This window comes from Pan troglodytes, chromosome 15 (assembly GCF_028858775.2).
Source record: "Pan troglodytes isolate AG18354 chromosome 15, NHGRI_mPanTro3-v2.0_pri, whole genome shotgun sequence".
NCBI lineage: Eukaryota > Metazoa > Chordata > Mammalia > Primates > Hominidae > Pan > Pan troglodytes.
This window is the reverse complement of record NC_072413.2, coordinates 86,092,170-86,112,666: the sequence shown is the minus strand read 5'-3', so window position 1 is coordinate 86,112,666 and position 20,497 is coordinate 86,092,170. Positions and strand designations below refer to the sequence as shown.

The 20,497-nt window shown below is 37.9% G+C and overlaps 1 long non-coding RNA gene across 1 annotated transcript in view; it reads right to left on the bottom strand.

Moving 5' to 3' along the window:
• Positions 1-15,772: 15,772 nt before the first annotated feature.
• The window catches only part of LOC129136997 (uncharacterized), a 63,157-nt gene continuing 58,432 nt past the window's right edge, over positions 15,773-20,497 (bottom strand). The window contains exon 3 of the long non-coding RNA XR_010150994.1: positions 15,773-19,318. This is a non-coding gene — a long non-coding RNA (uncharacterized LOC129136997). The remainder of the gene's footprint in view (positions 19,319-20,497) is intronic.

Genomic DNA, 20,497 nt, shown 5'->3' with positions numbered 1-20,497 from the left:
TGGTAGTGAGATCAGAATCAAGGAGACTTTATTCCAGGTATTGAGTCTATAAATAATAACAGGTATTAATCAGTTAACTTCTCAAAGAAACGGTTTTGTTTATTATCTCCAGTGTTTAGTACACTGCTTGTCACAGAGTCTGTGATGGTAAATTCTCCTTGGATTAATTGTCATCTCAGTACCCGATTTATTGTAGGTCCTTGACAAAGGCATGAACAATTGGGTAAACAACAAAGAGGTATTATGGAGCCTCTGTTACATGTGGAGCACAGTTAGGTAATGAGTGAATATAAGAAGTGGACCTTGAATTTAAGATTCTTAAAATCTCATAAAATTAAAATACTTTATGATGATGATGTCAATAGACAATTATCAGTTGAATTGTGAAGAATAGACCATTGCTTTCAAACTGGGGTGCTTAGACCCCTGGGGTCTTCTTTCCTGGCATTACAGAGTTCTCTTTTCCCATTTTCCTTTTTCTATAGCGTACCTCTTCATCTAAGAAAGGTAAACATTTCACCTTTCCAATTCTTACTGTGGCTCATTGCTCTGGGCTGTAAGGTCTCCCAGGGCACAGATAATTTGAAATACTGACTTGAAAGAAGGGTCTTTTAATTGATGAAATCAAAGATTCTCAAAATCTTTCTTTTACTGTCTTGAACGTATTTCTGTTAAAGATGAAGTATTAGAAATGGGGATATTTTGGCCTTTGTTGTGTGTTCTGAAGTCAGAAATACTAACTGTAGTCATGGGCCTAACTTTCATTTAATGACCTACTCTTTCATCCCCCACCATTATCAAGAAATCCACAGCTCTTGAGAGTTTGACAAAGATAAAGCAAAAAGCATTGTTAAGAAACAATGAAAGTTAAAAATGGCTTCCCCCTTTCTACCTCCCTGCAGACATATTTCATGAAATTGATTTTTTCTACATCCCAATGCTTATCCCTAGAATAAGTCACTAACTAAAAAGAAAAGCCCCTGTTAACAGCGCAGGTAGAATAAGTTAGTGATGATTAATTTAAAATATGTAACTGGAGTATTTTTAGGGACTATCGAATTTTCAAGTTACCTTGGAGAAAGCCTATTAATAAATTTTTTTATATGTGATTCCTTCTACTTTAAATATACTTTATAACACTAAACATATATTTAAATTACAATATTCACCTAATTTCACCTTATAAAATGTTTAATATTTTCTACTTTTTGATATAAAATAAAAATATGATGAAAGCATGAGGAAAAATTAATGAAGTACAGTTTTTTATGGTATATAACTTTCTCTTTGTTTACATAAAACAGGTTCGATTACATTTAATGAAGTAAATGGTGAAATTTCTTAATCTCATACATTATTCTTATTTAATTTTTCTGATAAGCTAGTAGCTTATGAGATGCAGGCAACATTCGCAGGACATGTTAAGAATAGATAATGGCCAAAAAATATCTTGTGAGACAGGTAAAATCCATAAGTATGTTAAATATAATAGTAGTAACCTGTAAAATATGGATTGTTTGAGGCCAGGAGTTCAAGACTAGCCTAGGCAAAATAGCAGGACCCCATCTCTAGTTAAGCAGAAGAAATGGAATGCATGATGGAAAAAACAAGAGATTTACTTACAGATACAAAGATACGGAAAGACCAAGTCATAAAATATGATGCCGCCACTTCTGGCCTGACAACTATGTCATACTTAAATTGTCCATCCACTGGCGACTCCCAGTATGGCCCTATTTTGGCCCCACATGTGCTCTGCCTAAGAAATTCAGTCAAAGCCTAAAGCTGTTGAGCTGGCTAATTCCCAAGTGTTAGCTATGGCCAGGCACACTTGGCCCTGAGTCTCTCAGATTCTGCTCTCAAGTGATCCTCCTGCCTTAGCCTCCCAAAGTGCTAGGATTACAGATATGAGCCACTGCACCTGGCCTAAACCCCGTGTTCAAACCTCAGCTCTGGTCTTCATAACCTCACCACCCATGGGGGAGTTTGAAGCAGGAAAAGACACTATGTGAACACTGTGTGACCCCCAAACTTTGGATAGTGTGGTCTTCCAATCCTTGTCTGTATGGGGATGTCTTGTCTGGGTTCTAGGCATTTTAGCCTTTCTGGGGCTCTTCCTCCATGAAGAAATATTAAAAATATTTACTGAATTAATATGAAGACTAGTATAATCCAGGGTAGATTACATTCATTCTTTTTTTCTGACTTAAAAAAATTAAAACAGTTTTGTGGGCTCCTAAAAATGGATGGTCCCTGGACAGTGTGTCTGCGGTGCCTCGGGGAGAAGCTGACCCTGGTTCAACCTTCTTATACCCTATCCTAAGTGTATTAACCCATCTCTTTCCCTTGCCTCTTGCTATATTTTAAATTGATTAAATAGCTCATGTGATTCAAGTATTTAAATTTGGTTGGTGAGCCTTTCTGTTCCATGGCCTTTGAGATAGCTTGCTTGAGAGCATACTTGGAGGGTACCCTTGCATCAAGGTAATTCTCCCCACAACATTCCCCAAAGCCAGACATCCACATTTAGTATACACACGCACACCAGCCTAACAATGAGTAACTTCCCTTTCATTCTAGGCCCCCTTTAGTAAAGAATTTATCATTTTAACCACATATTAAATGTTACACCATTGCAAGTTAATGAAAAACAGCATATACATATATTCTTAATTTTATAACTTATAAAAATTATAATATGAATGATTTTTATAATTACAATGTGTAACTAATTACATTAGATCAATATCATTTTAATCCTAACAACTTCTAGTAATTTGTATTATGGTATTATAAAGTTATCATATGATTCATGCCTTTTCCAGTGGATTTTAGAATTCATTTTTTTGGATAAAAAATTAACTCAGTGTCTTTTTTTCTGAGAGTCAGACTGATTTAGCTGATTGATTATCTTGAGAAGGAGTACTGGCTTTGCTAACGAGGCTATGTGGTAGATTTTTTTTTATAAACTGAATGAGCTAAATATGTAGCTCCAAGGTTTTGACTATATATATATATTCTACATGTATATCAGCATATCATATATTTACATATGTAATTAGAAAAAGCATATTGAAACAATTTATTTTCATAGCATTTTCCAAGTACACTGAATTAAATAAGATAACTAAAAAAAAAAAAATCACATGCAAAAATGCCATCAGTTGGTCTAAGCTATCTCCTCTCTGCACTTGGCCATAAACTGGCATCAATGTCTTTTGCAGCAGGCAGAATGACCCCCAAATATGTCCATGCCCCAATCCCTGGAAATTGAATATGTTACATTACATGGTAAAGGGGACTTTGTTGATGTAATTAAGGTTATGAACCTTAAAATAGGGGGATTATCTTTGATTATTCAGGTGGGCCCAAACTTATCCCGTGAGCCTTTAAAAGAAATGAACTTTCCCTAGCTTGGTTGACAGAGGATGTATCAGAAGATAGAGGGGGTTGAAGCATAAGAAGCATTTTAGTCACTGTTGTTGGCTTTAAATATGAAGACAGCATCCAGAATCAAGGCTCTTGGAGCAGATAACAACCTCTGACTGACAGCCAGCAAGGAAATGGCAACATCAGTGCCACTGCTGAAAGGAGCTGAACTCTGCCAACAACTTGCATGGGCCAGGCAGCGTGTTCTCTCCCAGAGCCTCCACAGAAGAGCCAAGGCCAGGCAGCACCTTGATTTTGGCCTTGAGATTGGGAGGAAAGAAGACAGTCGAGCCCGTCCTACAGAACAGTGAGTTTTCTGAATGACATACTCATGAGATAATAAATTTGTGTGGTGTTAAGCCACTGAATTGGTGGTAATTTATTGCAGCAGCAATAGAAAAATGAATATATGCCTCCTAGCTTTCAAGAAAGAGTCACTCCTGCAACTGGCTTGTTGGTGTGTTAACTTTCTATTTTATTCCACCTAGGAAAGTGGTCTTTACAGAGAAAAACACAACTGTCCATGTTTCAGTCACACTGTGGGCCTCTTGTGTCATCATTGTAATGACTCTAGTAGCATTCAATTGAAATGAAGCAAAATGCAAGGAGATTAATTTTAGAAGTCCTCTTATTTATTATTTAATGGCCTAAAAATTCAGGGATGGCTACTTTTCTGGAAGGTTAGTGGCCACAGCTCTGGGAAATGAGTCCACTAAACCTGGACTCAACATTATTTAACTGAGCATTAGGTCCTTCGCAATGGAAGGGAGAAATGGAATACTACATTATTAAACAGCCTCAACTCCTTGGAGGTCAATCATAACACAAGAGTTCAGAAAAACATTCAAAACAGCACTTTACTCTAGGTTCAAGTCTCATTCTTGAGTCTATTCCTGGTCTATGCTGAGAGGGAGGATTTTCAGGTGGTTCCTGTTCTATCCAATTCATCCCAGGCTCCTCCATGGTCCTGAGTCCTATGTACTCAGTCCAATAGGCAGTCCCTGATGTTCATTCCCTTTAAAGTGTATTGGGAAAACCACCCTCATCTTTATACCCCTGCTTCTTCCTTACTAGTCTCCTCAGTTGCAGGAAACTACCCCATCTTCTTCTCAGTCACAGGCTAGTCATTCAGTTCTACTTGATTCTCCTCTGGATGAGAATGAAATGGTGATGGTGATTGGTTGTGAAGCAGGAGGAGAGCTCTTCAGGTCCTTTGGGTAGAACTATAAGATAAACAGCACTTTGACATTGCCAACATGAACCTCCTCTTTTAATAATTCCAACGAATTATGGTCAAAGAATCTTTGATTCCCCCACCACCTTGAGTGGAATTGCCAAAAGCTACTATATTATTCTAGCTTTGTTACATGGCATGACCCAAGACAAGAGTTGGGAAATGAGAATAGAACTATGACAGGTTAGTGGAACTTGAAGAGAGAGAGGTTTTGTGGACAGAAAGGAACTGCGTCCTTCAGCCAACAAATGCAGTCAGCCTATGGCAATCCCATAGGAAGGGAGCTGGGGAATAGATACTCTGACTTGACTTCTCTATTTATCTGGCCATCTGCAGGCATCCCCCATTAGCTGTAATAAACTAGAAGCTAGAAGGAAAGGCAATCCTTTTCTTCAGTCCATCCAGATCAGTCTCACAGGGCATGGGCAGCTTGGAGATCAGACCTGGAGATGAAATGAGGGTTATCCAGTAGCTCTGAATAGCATGGGATCAAAGACAGTCATGGCCCCAGTAAGGCTCATGGGATAAGGTCCTAGAGCTTTATAGGAGTAGGGGGCACAGAGATTGAGGAAGCAGGAGTGTGCAGCAGTGGCTATGCTCTCAGGGATCTGAGGAAATTGACACATGGCATCATGGGAATGGCACTGGGGCATTGTGGAACATCCTGATAACTACCTCAGCTCCAGAGGATGTGTTTGTATTTGCACGCACTTCAGTGAGAGCTCTGGCTTCCTCATTTATGGCAATGGCACTCAGGTCTCCTGAAATCAGTGTGTCTATGTGTGTGTTTGTGTGTGTGTGAACATGCATTTAATGCTAGGAAAATAAGGGTTAGAATGTACAAGACACACTTTGGAATTAGTGTCTCATTGATAAATAATCCTTTTACTCTGGGAACAACTCTTACTCTATAGGAGATGGTTTATCAGTGGCACATGTATACTGAATAACTCTGCTCCTTTGGCTGCAGCTGAGTGATTCAGGAATGGAGATATGACCTTTGTCAGTCCAATTTGAAGGTTTCTCCAGGATTTTTCCAGCTGGAAGTATACAAAAATAACTTTGTTTTTCTAGTCTGGGCGAAGGAGACATTACTAGGTGGGGTATTCAACGTTGCTGGATGCCCTATTTCCTGGCACATGGAGGAAGCCATCTGCTTTGACAGGAAACCAAGCCCACCCATGAGAAGCAGAGACAAGATACAGAGAAGAGCCCAGGAAATACTCAGTTTAAATTGTTTTTGAAGCCCAGCTTCACCCCTGATCTTGCCATTTGAATATTGAATCCTTTAGTAATATAAATTACCCTGGTATTCCTTCAACAAATAGCATTCTTCTTTGTCAAAGCTTGCTTGAGTTGTATTTTCAACAGAGTCCTGACTAATACAGTTGATACAGTTAATAGTCCAAGCTAATTTTTCCATGCATAGCACAGATAATAGTAGGGATCAAATGACAGGAAGTCAGAGCTAGAGAAATCCTTATAGACAGGCAAGGTAAGATGAGAAGCTTGAATAAAGCTTTGACCTAGAAGGATGGGAAGGATTCTTTGGCTGCAGAGTACTGTATTCCAGGCAAGGAGATGATCAGAAGGAAGGTGGCCCCAATTCCAAAGATGTATTTATGGTCAAGGACTAGTTGGAATCAAAATGCGTGAAGTGGGAGACGAGATTGGAAAGGAGCTTCACTGTTGAGGACTTTGAATGCCCGGCTAAGACAGTTGTGGTTTATTGTAGTATAGGGAGATGTTAAAGTATTTGAACATGGAAGTGATATTATGAAAGTTGTGTTTTAGGAATATTGACCAGATCGCATACAGGGTAAGATGAAGAGAGTAAGAAGTGGTGTTATTAGGTCGGTGCAAAAGCTATTGCAGTTTTTGACCTTAAAAGTAATGGCAAAAACCGCAAACTGCAATTACTTGTGCACCAACCTCACACACCCAAATCGGAAGGCAATTGCAATCTTCCTGGTATGAGTGCCCAGGGCGTGGACTAGGGAATTAGAAGTGGAAATTGAAAGGAGAGAGGGCACGTCTTATTCATCTGTTTCCTTCACATCACTTACAGTGACTGTCACCTTGTAGGTGCTCATCAAATTCTTGCAAATAAATAAGAAATTTGCATCAAGTAGTTTTAGATATATATATTATCAACATATATTATGATATTTTAGGTTACAATTTAAAAATTATTCCCCAAAACTATGTTGTTGAATTACTGAGGACATTTAGTCTGAATATTGTAGCTGACAGTGGATTTCAGAATTATCTCAGGTAAATTAATTAGAGAAGTATATGTGATTTATTGTTATGAACTAGAAAGTATAATATCTTCAGCCACTTAAAATGTTGTTTGGTATTATACAATCAAGAAGTTTATTAGCTCAATGAAGACATAGAAAAATTTTCTTTTTCCTTATACATTATCTTTAGAGAGAATAGCTAGAACAAAGATCATCAATAATGATGCAGGAAGATAGATGCCTTATAAATTCCATGGATTTCATATCTTAAGTACTATACTTTCAATACTTGATTATTTTGTCTTCCTTTCATTAATAGAATACCATGCCACTCTCCTATCCTTGAATTTTGGAAGAACAATGCATGCACAGATGGAGGCTGTATTTCTCAGCTTCACTTGAAGTTAGACGTGACCATGTGAATAAGATCTCCCCAACACAATGTGAACAAAAGGAATACGTACAATTTCTGTGTCACCTCCATTAAAGGAAATTACTTGTTCTCTATGTCCCCATTTTCTCCTTCTCGTCAGTTGGAAGGCAGACATGGTAGCGAACAACTTTGGATCATAGAAAATCTTTGATCATATCCTTAGAAGATGACTGAGCAACAAGATGGAGGATACCTGCGTCCCCTTGGGATCTTGTGGAATAGAGAGGCTCACCTGCCTTAGACTGTTTGGTGGATCTGGCTTGAAATTAAGTTTCAAAAATTATCATGGTAAAGGTGATTGGAACCACATCCTGAAGGACTCTGAATGCCAGGGTAGAGAATAGCGAATCAACATCATAGACACTGGGGAGCTTGAAGGTTTCATTTTTTGTTTTGTTTGTTTGTTTTTAAAGCAGGTGGCTTAACAATCAAGGAATAGAATAACTTCAGAAGGCAGTAGTGCGTATGGAAGATGGATTAGAGAGCTGAAATCTAATATCAATTGAGATCTCACTGAAATAATTTTGGAACAAGATGAAGACTCTATCTAGATTAGTGTTAGTAGAAATGGAGAGGGAATATTGAATTTAAGATATGTTAGGGAAATGTTCTAGTGTGGGGTAGCTTTGAAAATGTGCATGGGTAGAGGGTGAGAAACCAGGGAAGGAGGAACCAGCAATGCAAAACAGTCCAGGGACGGAGGGAGAATCATTGATGGAGTCAGATCTTGTATGAGGAGGGAAAAGGCAGGAATGAAGCCTTATGTGACCTTTTGAACTTTTTTTTCTCGTGTTTTAGCTCTTAGTTACATCAGTAGTTAAAACCTCAGTTTGTGGAATCAGACAGATCCAGTAATGTGCTAGTGCTGTTCTGTATCAGCTATTAGAGCTGATTGTTAAATTTTCAGGAACTTTGAGAGTTAGTTGTTAAACACAGCATTAGAAAAATTAAACTATATAAACTTATAATTAAATAAATTACATTAAAAACAAAAGTCAGAATTACTATAAACGTATTGTTTCCTAGTTATTTTATCTCAATTTTCTATTATTTTTGTTGTTGAAGTTATTTATATCCTCATGTAACTACGATGGGAATGCCATATAATGGTTTGCTACTGTGCCTGTCTTGATAATTCTGCTTTCAGGGATGTCATGTTGATAGCTTGAAATCCTTGTAGCATTGGTGGGAGTATTTACACCCCAGAAATTGGTAAACATTAAAAGTTAGGTCTTGGTTTGTTTTGTTGATTGTCTAGACCAGGGATTGGCAAACTGTAGCCTGCAGACCTACCACCTGTTCTTGTAAATTAAGTCTTACTTACTGGAACACAGCCACTTCCTTTTATTTATTTATTGTTTATGTTATGTTATGTTATTTATTTATTATGTTGTGTTATTTATTTATTGTTTATGTTATGTTAAATAAATAACTATATGTTATTTATTTATTGTTTATGGTTACTGCCATGTTACAGTGGGAAAGTTGAGTGGTTACAACAGAGACCACAGATAATACACAAATGAATGATTATGGTTGTGTTCCAGTAAAACCTTATTCAGTAAACTGGCCCACAAGCCCAAAATATCTCCTATTTGTCCCTTTAGGGAAAAGTTTACTGATCCCTGGTCTAGACTTAAACAGTGATAAAGAAAGAGGGGCTTCAAGATGGCTGATTAGATGCATCTGATATTTGCCTCTTCCATGGAGAGGAACCAAAATAGCAAGTAGATAATCACACTTTGAATAGATAATCTAAGGGAGAACACTGGAATTAAACAGATAATTGACGGGAAGTGACGAAAGCAAGGAAGGAGAGAAAAGCGAGGCAGTCTGTTCAGCCAGGATCTGCTGGGAGTCTGAAGAGGCTCCCTCATGTGGGGAAAGGGTAAATAAGAAACTCCCACAGGCCCACATCCCAAATGTAGACTTCTACAATCCTAGCCACAGGATAGCATCTTGGCCCTTGCAGGCCCTGAGGCTAACATAGTGAGCTACTTACAGTCCATGTGAAGGCATTGCTTCGAAGAGAGAGAGAGCTCACACTGGGTCCTAAGCAGCTGCAGCACCATGCCATTTTGAGAGCCTGGCCCCCCAATAGGCTGTGTCTTGCTTTAGGGCTCAACAACTTCTGCATCTCCACATTCCTAGAACCCCGTTGACATTCCCCACCTGCAGTTACCACTGCCAAGGGGTGGGGATCACTGGCAGGAACCTCACTCCACCCCCAAGCAGAGAAACGGCTGCATATTTTCATATGCCCCAAATTCCACTGCCTGCAACCACTGCCACTGTGGGCTGCCGCATGGCCAGGATGCAAAATAAGCATGGACCCTTCTGCCACCTGCCTGCAGCTGCTCCCACTGAAAGCAAACCACCCTCCCCAGTAGCAGGGCTATGGCAAGCTGCTGATACCCCTACCTGAGCATTCCACCAGGGGCCTGGGCATCACCCCACCCTGGCTTATGACAACCAGCACCTGCAAGCTGCATAGGGGTCTGAGGGCAGGTCAACCCAGCCCAGTTCCCCCACCCTCTCATACCCAAATATGCCATACAAGGGCCTTGGGATTACGCAGCTCAGTCCAATACTGTTGACATCTGAGCACTCCTCCTGGGTGGGGTGGGGGGGTCTGAAGTTGTGCCCACTCAAACTGCCACTACCACCACAGCTGACACCCACCCACATACACTACCTGTGTGTTTGGGGACTGGCCTGCCCAGTCTGTTGCAGCCATCACAACAATGGCACAGACTGGTTTGGTCCCAGAGGGTTGTACCACCACTGCTACTGCCATTTCCCATACTATATCCACTGCCCAGGGGCTTGATAAACCACCCACCACTTGGCCCACCACTGCCATTGCTGGCACCTGAACAAGACACCTGGAGATCCAAGAATGGGCCTGCTTGGAACCACTAACATCATTGCTAGTGTATGCCACCCTGGGTCCCAAGGATAGCCATGCTTAGTCCACTGTTGCCACTAATGAAGCTCAAAGACTATCTGACCTGGCATCCCAGTCCCCAACAAAATTTCACTACAGCCTCTACTAACAACTGTACCCTAAGTTACCAAGGAAATATCAGCCACTGCTAATAAATATAAATAGCTGAAGAAATCAAACAAATCTGCACTACTGTACACACTCAGAATCAAAGCCAAAGGGTCCTACCCAACCAGTACCATAGATACATCTCCAGGAAAATGTTCTTCTCTATGAAAGCAAATTCAAAAATTAGAAGGGACTGTTACACAACATGTGTAGATATCAATGTAAGGACACAGGAAACATGAAAAAGCGAGGAAATATGACACCTCCAAAGGAGCACAATTATTCTCCAGTAAAAGATCCCAATAAAAAATAAATGTATAAAATCCCAGAAAAATAAATAATTCAAAATAGGTACTAAAGAATCTCAGTGAGATACAACAAAATACTAAAGAATAATACCAAGAAATCAGAAAAATAATTCAGGATATGAATGAGAAGTTTGTCAATGAGATAGACATCAAAAAAGAACCAAACAAATGCTGGAACTAAAGAATATATTGAATAAAATAAAAGTACACTCAAAGGCTTCAACAATGGACTAGCTCAGACAGAAGAATGGACCTCAGAACTTGAAGACAGATCTTTTGTAATAACCCAGTCAGACAAAAACAATAAAAAAGATTAAAAAATAACAAGCAAACCCTATGTGACATATGGGACACCATAAAGCAAACAAAGATTCAAATTTTTGGTGACCCGGAGGCTGAAGTGGAAACTAAAAGGTTAGGAATACTACATAACGAAATAACAGATGAAAACTTCTCAAGTCTAGCAGGAGATTTAGACATTCAGATACAGTAGGCCAAAGAAAAAGAAAGACTCCAATACAATAACTGTTGGCAATTTCAACAACCCGTCTTCAGCATTAGACAAATCATGTAGACAGAACATTAACAAAGAAATGATTGATTTCGGGTGCACATTAGACCAAATGGACCTAATAGATATTTACAGAACATTTCATCTAACAGCTATAGAATACACATTCTTCTCATCAGCACATGGAACATTCTCCAGAATAGACCATATGTTAGGATACAAAACAAGTCTCAACAAATTTTAAAACTTGAAATTATATCAAATATCTTTTCAGACCCCAGTGGGATAAAACTAGAAAACAAAAACAAGAGGAACTTTGGAAACCGTACAAATCTATAGAAAGTAAACAACATGCTCCTGAATAACCTTCGGGTCAAGGAAGAACCTAAGGAAGAAATAAACAAATTTCTTGAAACAAATGAAACAAAAGAAACAAATGATTTCTTGAAATCAAAACACAACTTGCAAAAACCTATGGGATACAGCAAAAGAAGTGCTGTATAAAGCTGTTAAAAAGAATATTATGCTTTTATTTATTATTTATAAATTGTGGTATACATATCTTTTATAATTTATAATAAAGATACAATGTATAATATACGTATTTTTTTTTAGAAAACAGTTACCAGCACACTGCTGGACAGATCTAGGTTTAAGTTACAAGAATTTTAAGTAAGTAATTTGTTCTTTCTAAGCCACAGTGTCTGTCCACATTTGTACTCTATTATAGCAAGAAGTTACTAATATTAGTTATTAGATAAGGGGTAGTGATATGGTTTGGCTATGTCCCCTGCCAAATCTCATCTTGAATTCCCACGTGTTGTGGGAAAGACCCGGTGGGAGGTAATTGAATCACTGAGGGAGGGCTTTCCTGTGCTGTTCTTGTGATAGGGAATAAGTCTCACGAGATCTGATGGTTATATTAAAAATGGGACTTTCCCTGCACAAGCTCTCTTCTCTTATCTGCTGCCATGTGAGATATGTCTTTCACCTTGCACCATGATTGTGTGGCTTCCCCAGCCACGTGGAACTGCAAGGGCAATAAACCTCTTTCTTTTGTAAATTGCCCAGTCTCAAGGATGTCTTTATGAGCAGCATGAAAACAGACTAATACAGGTAGCAAACTTTTTCTTTAAACAGCCAGAAAGTAAATATATTTGATTTTGTGAGCCATATTGTTCCTGTCACAACTATTCAATTCTGTCACTGTAGCATGAAAGCAGCCATAGACAATACATAAATGAATGGCTGTGGCTGTGTTCCCATAAAACCTTACTGAATAAACAGGTAGCAGGCTGCATTTGGCCCATGAGCTACAGATTGCTGAATCCTGCACTAGATTATACATTTCTTGAGAGTGAGAATTACGCCTATCTTGATAAAACTTGTATCCTTAGAACTTGACACAGTTCTTAGCACACATAGCAAAAGATGAATTAATCTTTGTTGAACTGTAAATAAAGAACAGCAGTAAAAATGAATGGACTAATGCTGCCTGAAACAACATGGTTAGCACTCACAAACATCATGTTTAGCAAGAAAAGCCAGAGGCAAAAGAAAACATACTGCAAAGATCCATTTCTGTAAAGTTCAAAAACAGGCAAAACTGGACTCCTGCTTCCAGTCATGATGGGATAACAGATTTAATTTACCCTCCCACTTCAAGCAACTAAAAATGAAGACACACTCTGTAATACAATAATTTATGACAATGGGAAAGAGGCAGCACTGGACTCGAACTTCCAAGAAAAAAAAACAAATAAAGTGAGCCCTATAATCATTTCAGTTTAATTTCTAGATACAGTTTCTAGATTGCAGCACAGGATGGAGGAACTCAAACCCAAATCCTGGTTGTCTTGCTGAGTGAAGGACACAGGGCCAAGAATTTGGGAATCCAATGAGGCTAGAATTTGGAGACAAGGAAGATCAATAGAGAGCTCCAGAGATCTGTAGAGAAGTCCCCTTGTATCTTTGGTTGAGTAATTTTTTTTTTTTTTGAGATGGAGTCTCGCTCTGTCGCCCAGGCTGGAGTGCAGTGGCACAATCTCAGCTCACTGCAAGCTCTTCCTCCCAGGTTCATGCCATTCTCCTGCCTCAGCCTCCCAAGTAGCTGGAACTACAGGCGCCCGCCACCAAGCCTGGCTAATTTTTTGTATTTTTGGTAGAGACGGGGTTTCACCGTGTCAGCCAGGATGGTCTCGATCTCCTGACCTCGTGATCCACCTGCCTCGGCCTCCCAAAGTGCTGGGATTACAGGCGTGAGCCACCGCACCTGGCCTTTGGTTATTAATCTGCACGTAAGTGCAGAGGAAATTACCCTAGGTCAAGGAAAAAAACACCAGAAAACACTAATGTAACCAATTTCTAGAATTCACACATAGCAAAGAAAAGCTTACGTTGCTATCACTGAGAATGGGAAGGTATCATAATACATGGGACATTGGATAGAATCCTCAGAAGGGTGTAATATTAGTAGTGGGCTGAATTAGCTCTAAAATAGTGGCTACTCTGGATCAACCTTAACATAGTATGGTAGCAAGTCTGAAAAAGATCAAATTGATTTAAAATAAGTGCAAACCAGAATAAGGTTCAATATAATATTAAGCAATAAAACAAAATATCACACCTCAAAACCTAAAATTTATGTTGATCAACTAATCAAAAATTACCAAGTATTTTCGGAAAATAAGGTCCATAGCAAGGAAAAAAACCTAGTCTGTAAAACAGACCCAGAAATGATATAAAACATGAAATTAACAAAAAATTAAACCAGCTTATAAACATGCCCCATTCATTGATTTAAGAAAAATCAGTAAAGCATAACCACAATGAGGAGAGAAATGGAAGTTATAAGAAGATTCAAATAGAGTTTCTAGTGATGAAAAATGTAATAGAAATAAAAAAGACTCTGGATGAGATTAACAGCAGATTAGATACCATAAAAAATAAGTGAACCCAAAGGTATAGCAATAGGAATTATCCAAAAAGAAGCATAATGAGAAAAAAATACTTAAAACAGAATAAACAGAGCACTAAGTGGTCTAAAATATATGTCATTGGAGTCCCAGGGTGGAAAAAACAACAAAAAAATGAGAAGAAATAGTAAATGAACATTTTCCGTAGGAGATGAAATTTATAAAGCAATCCAAAAAGATAAATGAATCCCAAACAGAATAAGTATAAAAGAACCACCATGTTGTAATCAAATTGATGAAAATCAGTGATAAAGGGAATTTTATAAGCCACCAGAGAAAAATAAACATTACAAACCAGATAAGACTGATGCCAGACTTTAAATCAGAAACTATGCAAATCAAAAGAAAATCGAGAAACATTTTTACTTCATGAGAAAGGGGTGGAGGGAACAAAACAAAAACAAACAAAATACTGTTAAATGATAATTCAATAACATGTAATAATATAAAAATGATTTTAAAAAGGAATTTTTTAATACAAAAATGGAGCTTGAAGAATTCATTACCAGCAGGTTTCCAATGTAAGAAGGCTATGAAAAGGTCTTTGGCAGGAGGAAAATAATGGAAGAAATTTGGCTCTATGCAAAGAATTGAAGAATGTTGGAACAGGTAAATATACTGGTTAAATAGAACAGACTTTTGTCCTAATTTTAAATTTTTTTAAAAAAATTCACTGCTTGAAACAACAATAATAACAATGTGTTGTGGAATTTATAACACATATAGAAGTATACATATTAAGATAAAGGACAGGAGAAAGAAAATGGAATTACACCCTTGTAAAGTTGTTACAATATACGTGAAGCGCTTAAAGTAATATTTGGAGATAGACTATGTGAAGTCAAATATATGTATTTTAAGACCTAGAACAACCACTTAAAATAATAGAAAGCATAGTCATTAATAAGCTAATATCAAATATAAAATAATCATCCAAATGAAGGCAGAAAAAGAGGCAAATGGAAGAAAAAATAGAGATTAAACAAAAACTAGGCGGAAATATGGGGGTTTAAAACACAAGAATAATAGAAAGGATAAATAACTAGATGAAAATATGTGGTTTAAAACAAAAGTATGTTAAAAATTACATTAACTATAATTTTTTTTTTGAGACAGAGTCTGGCTCTGTTGACCAAGCTGGAGTGCAGTGGTGCAATTTTGGCTCACTGCCACCTCCGTCTCCCAGGTTCAAGTGATTCTCCTGCCTCAGACTCCCGAGTAGCTGCCTGCCACCACACCCAGCTAAGTTTTGTATTTTTAGTAGAGACGGGGTTTCACTGTCTTGGCCAGGCTGGTCTCGAACTCCTGACCTCGTGATCCACCCACCTCGGCCTCCCAAAGTACTGGAATTACAAGCGTGAGCCACCCCATCTGGCCTTAAGTATAAATTTTATAAAAAACTTCAATTAAACTACAGAGATTGCCAGATTGAATTAAAAAACTAGTTGTAACTATATGCTCTCTGATTCTCCTATTAGCAACGATGAGAAAGAAAGTTTTATGGCCAGTATCTAGAAATCATGTATGGTGACTCTCTGCCTCTGCCTCACATGAGTTCACATAAAACATACACAAAAAGGTTCATCAGAAAAATACAAACTCATTTTTATTTACTTGGGTTTTGTCTTAAGACTTTATGAGGAACCATCTACCCATGTGCCTGACATAGGTCTTATTTTTCTCCTTAGTACAAAGGCAATTAAAACAATCTGAGTGACCTCTTTGTTCTTGTTCTCCTATACCAGGAGTAGAAAAACTATAGACTGCAGGCAAATGCTTTCCGTCACCTGTTTTTTTCTACTATTCTATTGAATTATAATTCATATACCACACAATACAATCATTTTAAGTATATAATTTAATGGTCTTTAGTATATTCATAACGCTGTGTAACCATAATCACCATAATTAATTTTAGAACATTTTCATCACCCCCCAAAGAAACCCTGCACCCCTTAGTTATCACCCTCCAATCCCCACTTTTTTCTGCACCCCACGCTAGGCAATCACGAATTTGCTTTCTGTCTCTATAGATTTGCCTTTTCTGAACATTTCATATAAATGGAATCACACAATATGTGGACTTTTGTGTCTGGCTTCTTTCACTTAGCATAATGTTTTTAAGTTCATCCATACTGTAGCATGATTCAGTATTTTGTTTCGTTGAATGGTAGAGTGATATTCCATCATATAGATATACCACATTTTCTTTATCCATTCGTCAGTCGAAGAACATTTAGCTTGTTTCCACTTTTTGGCTATTATAAATAATGCTGCTGTTAACATTTTTATACAAGCTTCTGTGTAAACCTTTGTTTACATTTCTCTTCGGTATATACCTAGGAGTGGAATTGTTGAGTCAAACAGTAATTTTAAACATAAAATTAGTTATGTTTTAAACATAAAATTACAGGTATATACCCATTTTGAGGAGCTGCCAAAATGTTTTCGAAAGTGGTTCCTCTAATTTACATCTTATTAGCAAATTGAAGGATTCAAATTTCTCCAAATTCTCATCAATATTTGCTACTGTCTTTTTTTTTTTATTGTAGCCATCCTAGTAGGTGTGAAGTGGTATCTCATTGTGGCTTGAAACAACTGGATATCTACAGGCAAAAGAATAAAGCCAAACCTCTATCTCACACCATATATAAAAATAAAGTCAAAATGGATCAAAGATCTAAATGCAACATCTAAAGCTATAAAACTTGGATGGGCGTTGTGGCTCATGCCTGTAATCCCAGCACTTTGGGAGGCTGAGGCAGGAGGATCACTTGAGCCCAGGAGTTTGAGAACAGCCTGGCCAACATAGTGAGATCCTTTCTCTATCAAAAAAGAAAAAAAAAAAAAGAAAGCTGTAAATCTCTTAGAAGAAAACAGAGGTGTAAATCTTTGTGACCTTGATTTAAGCAATGGTTTCTTAGCTATAAAACCGAAAGTACAAGCGGCAAAAGAAGAAAAAAATAGATCAACTGGGGTTCAAGAAAATAAAAAAACTTTTTTGCTTCAAAGAACACTATCAAGAAAGTAAAAAGACAACCTATACAGTGACAGAAAATATTTGCAAATTGTATTTCTGATAAACAACTACTCCAGAATACATGTAGAATTCTTGCAGCTCAACAATAAAAAGATAATTAGTCCAGTTGAAACCTGGGCAAAGTGTTTGAACAGAACATTTCTCTAAAGAACATAAACAAATGGCCAATAAGCACATATAAAAGATGTACAACATTAGCCATTAGGGAAATGCAAATCAAAATCACAATGCAATATTATGACATACCCACTAGGGTGCCTAAAATACAAAAGCAGACATTAACAAGTGTTGGCAAGGACGTCAGGAAATTGGAACCCTCATACATTGTTGACAGAATTGTAAAATAATGCAGCCATTTCAAAAAACAGTTTGGCTGTTCCTCAAATTGTTAAACATAGAGCCGCTATTTGACCCAGCAATTTCACTCTAGGTGTATATCCATGAGAAATGAAAACCTGTGCCTACAGAAAAACTTGTACACAAATATTAAAAGCAATATTATTTATAATAGTTAAAAAATGGAGAAACCTAAGCATCTATTAAATGATGAATGGACAAACAAAATGTGATATATTTGTGTGGTATATTATTCAGCTATACAAGGAATGAAATACTGAGAAATGCTACAACATGGATGGATTTTTAAAACATTATGCTAAGTGCAAGCAGCCAAATACAAAAGGCCACATATTGCATGATTTGGTTTATATAAAATATCCAGAATAGGCATATCCATGGAAACAGAGAGTAATTTAGTGGTTTTCATGGTCTGGGAGCAGGGAGAAGGAAGAAAGGCTGCTAATTGGTTTGGATTTTCTTTATGGGATTAAAAAAAAAGAAAAGAAAAAGAAATCCTGAAATCAGATAGTGGTGATGGTTGCATTTTGTGGATATACTGAAAACCACTGAATTGTACACTTTAAAATAATGAATTTTACAGTAAGTGAAGTATGTATCAATGAAGCTATTAAAACATCTATTTATTAGCTCAAATTTCTACAGGTCAGAATTCTGGCATGGAGTGGCTGCATTCTTTGTTTAAGCTGAAATCAAGGTGTTGTTTGGCCGTGTTTTCACCTGAAGCTCAGAGTTCACTTCCAAGCTCATTTTTGTCCTTAGCAGAATTAAGTGTCTTGCAATTGTAGAACTGAGGTCTTGGCTTGCTGTCTGTCAGCAGGGGACTGCTCCCTGCTTCTAGAGGCCCCCGGTTTCCCTCGTTATGTGGCCCCTTCCATTTTCAGGCCAGCAATAATGTGTTGAATACTTCCTATGCTTCAAATCTCTGGCTTCTGCTACCAGCTGGAGAAAAACTCTCTGCTTGTAGAGGGCTCATGTGATTTACTTAGTCTTTGTCTTAAGGTCAATTTATTTGGTACTTGGGATTTTAATTGCATCTGTATGTTTCCATCAAGGCAATAACTGTATTAGTGTTTGAATAAATAACCAGGTAATCTGGTAATTTACCATACTGGTAATCTGACAGGGAGATGGGAATTCATCTTTATAATTCTGCTTACCACAAACCATGTCTGTGCTTATTTTCTCTGGGGAAGAGTTGTCTGTGACTGTCACTTAGTTTGAGGTTCCATGTTGCTGAGATTCTGTCCAGTATTTTGACCTCTCCCCGAACTGGTCTTCAGAACCATCTCTTAGGAGCAGTACACAGGAACATCTGGTGTTTTTTGCTGCAACTTTGGTCTCAAAGGGTCATCCATCCCCTTACATCCCTTACCTGAGTTGACATGCTTCCTTAAGAAGGTCCCATGGAGGGCTACTAGTAGTAGAACTTCAGGCCAGATGGGCCTGCGGCGATTGCAGTTATCCTGGGTTTCCTACTGGTGAAGGGAGAGTTAGGGATGAGGAATGTTCAGCCCTGTTGCTGCTGCCTTGATTTCCTATCTTGCAAGAGCCATTCTAGGTGGCTCTGAACTCTCCTCTTTCTGTTTTCCTAATTGGAATCACTGCCATTCATGCTGGTGAAAACCCTGGCTGAATTTTTGTTACTGAATGTTCACTGTGGCATGGTGATTGTTTGGAGGTCTCTCGAGGGTGGGAACATGGGGTGAGTAATAATTTATGATATGCATCATCTGAAAATAGAAAAAAGAGGTTACATTTTTCAGTACAAAACTTAATGAGAATGAACCAAATACCTATGTACTCTGTTTTTTGCCCTTAAAAAATTATTCACTAAGAGGGCACATACTGGCAATAGGCAGTCATTATCAGTGTAATGAAGAACCCAAGTGAAGGCTATTTTGGATGCTCTAATGTGCCTGTTTTATGAAAGTATAAAAGGCCTGTTTACTTTTCAATTGTTTTATTGCAGTACAAAAAACCCATCTCTTCCAATTTATGACTAATCATGGATTTTATTATTCATGGTCTAATTCTGCAGCAGAAGGTTACAGAAGCAGGTACACATTAATTCTCCTCAATTTGGAGCCTGAGAAAGATGATTGATGGCAGCTCAGCTGCCCTCTGGCTCTCACTCCTGGAGCTTAACCTTTACATATGGATACTAAACAGGCCTGGTGCAATCCTGGTGAGCCTCTCAATGAATATTTTCTTACTCAGAATAATCAAATTTTAAGAATGTGCTACAGGAAAAAGCTGTCACATTGCATTAGGTTAGCACTGTGACTTCATGGAAATGGTCAGGTAACTCAATTGCCCCAGCCCAATAATACACAGGCATAATTTAGTTCGCTTAGAGTTAAGAGGACAAATCATTTAAAAAATGTCCTATTTGAGTTTGTTGAAGGCAAGCAAGGAACTGTGGGGCAATGGATGATTCAGAGGGGTTATAGGAGCTGAGCTAAGAATAAAATGGGCATCAAAATACTCTGTATTCTTTACAGAAATGCTTATAATTAAATTATATAATGCTCTATAGTTTACAAAGCACTCTCACTTATAGTCTCTTTTGACTCTATGGGAGATTCTATAAAGAGACACTATTGTCTTAATTTATAAATGACTATACTGAATATACTGAGTATCAGAGGCAGTGCTTCATTCAAGGTCACCTGGCTGGTTTGTGGGACTAGAAGCTGAACTTAAGTTGTTGTTATGGGTTGACTTGTGGCCCCTGCCACCATAAAGATATGTTTAAGTCCAGCCTCCCAGTACTATAGAATGTGATCTTATTTGGAAATAGGGTTATTGCAGATATAATTAGTTAAGATGAAGCCATACTGGAGTAGGGTGGACCTTTAATCCATACAAATGGTGTCCTTATAAGAAAAGGAGAGAAACAGACGGAAGAT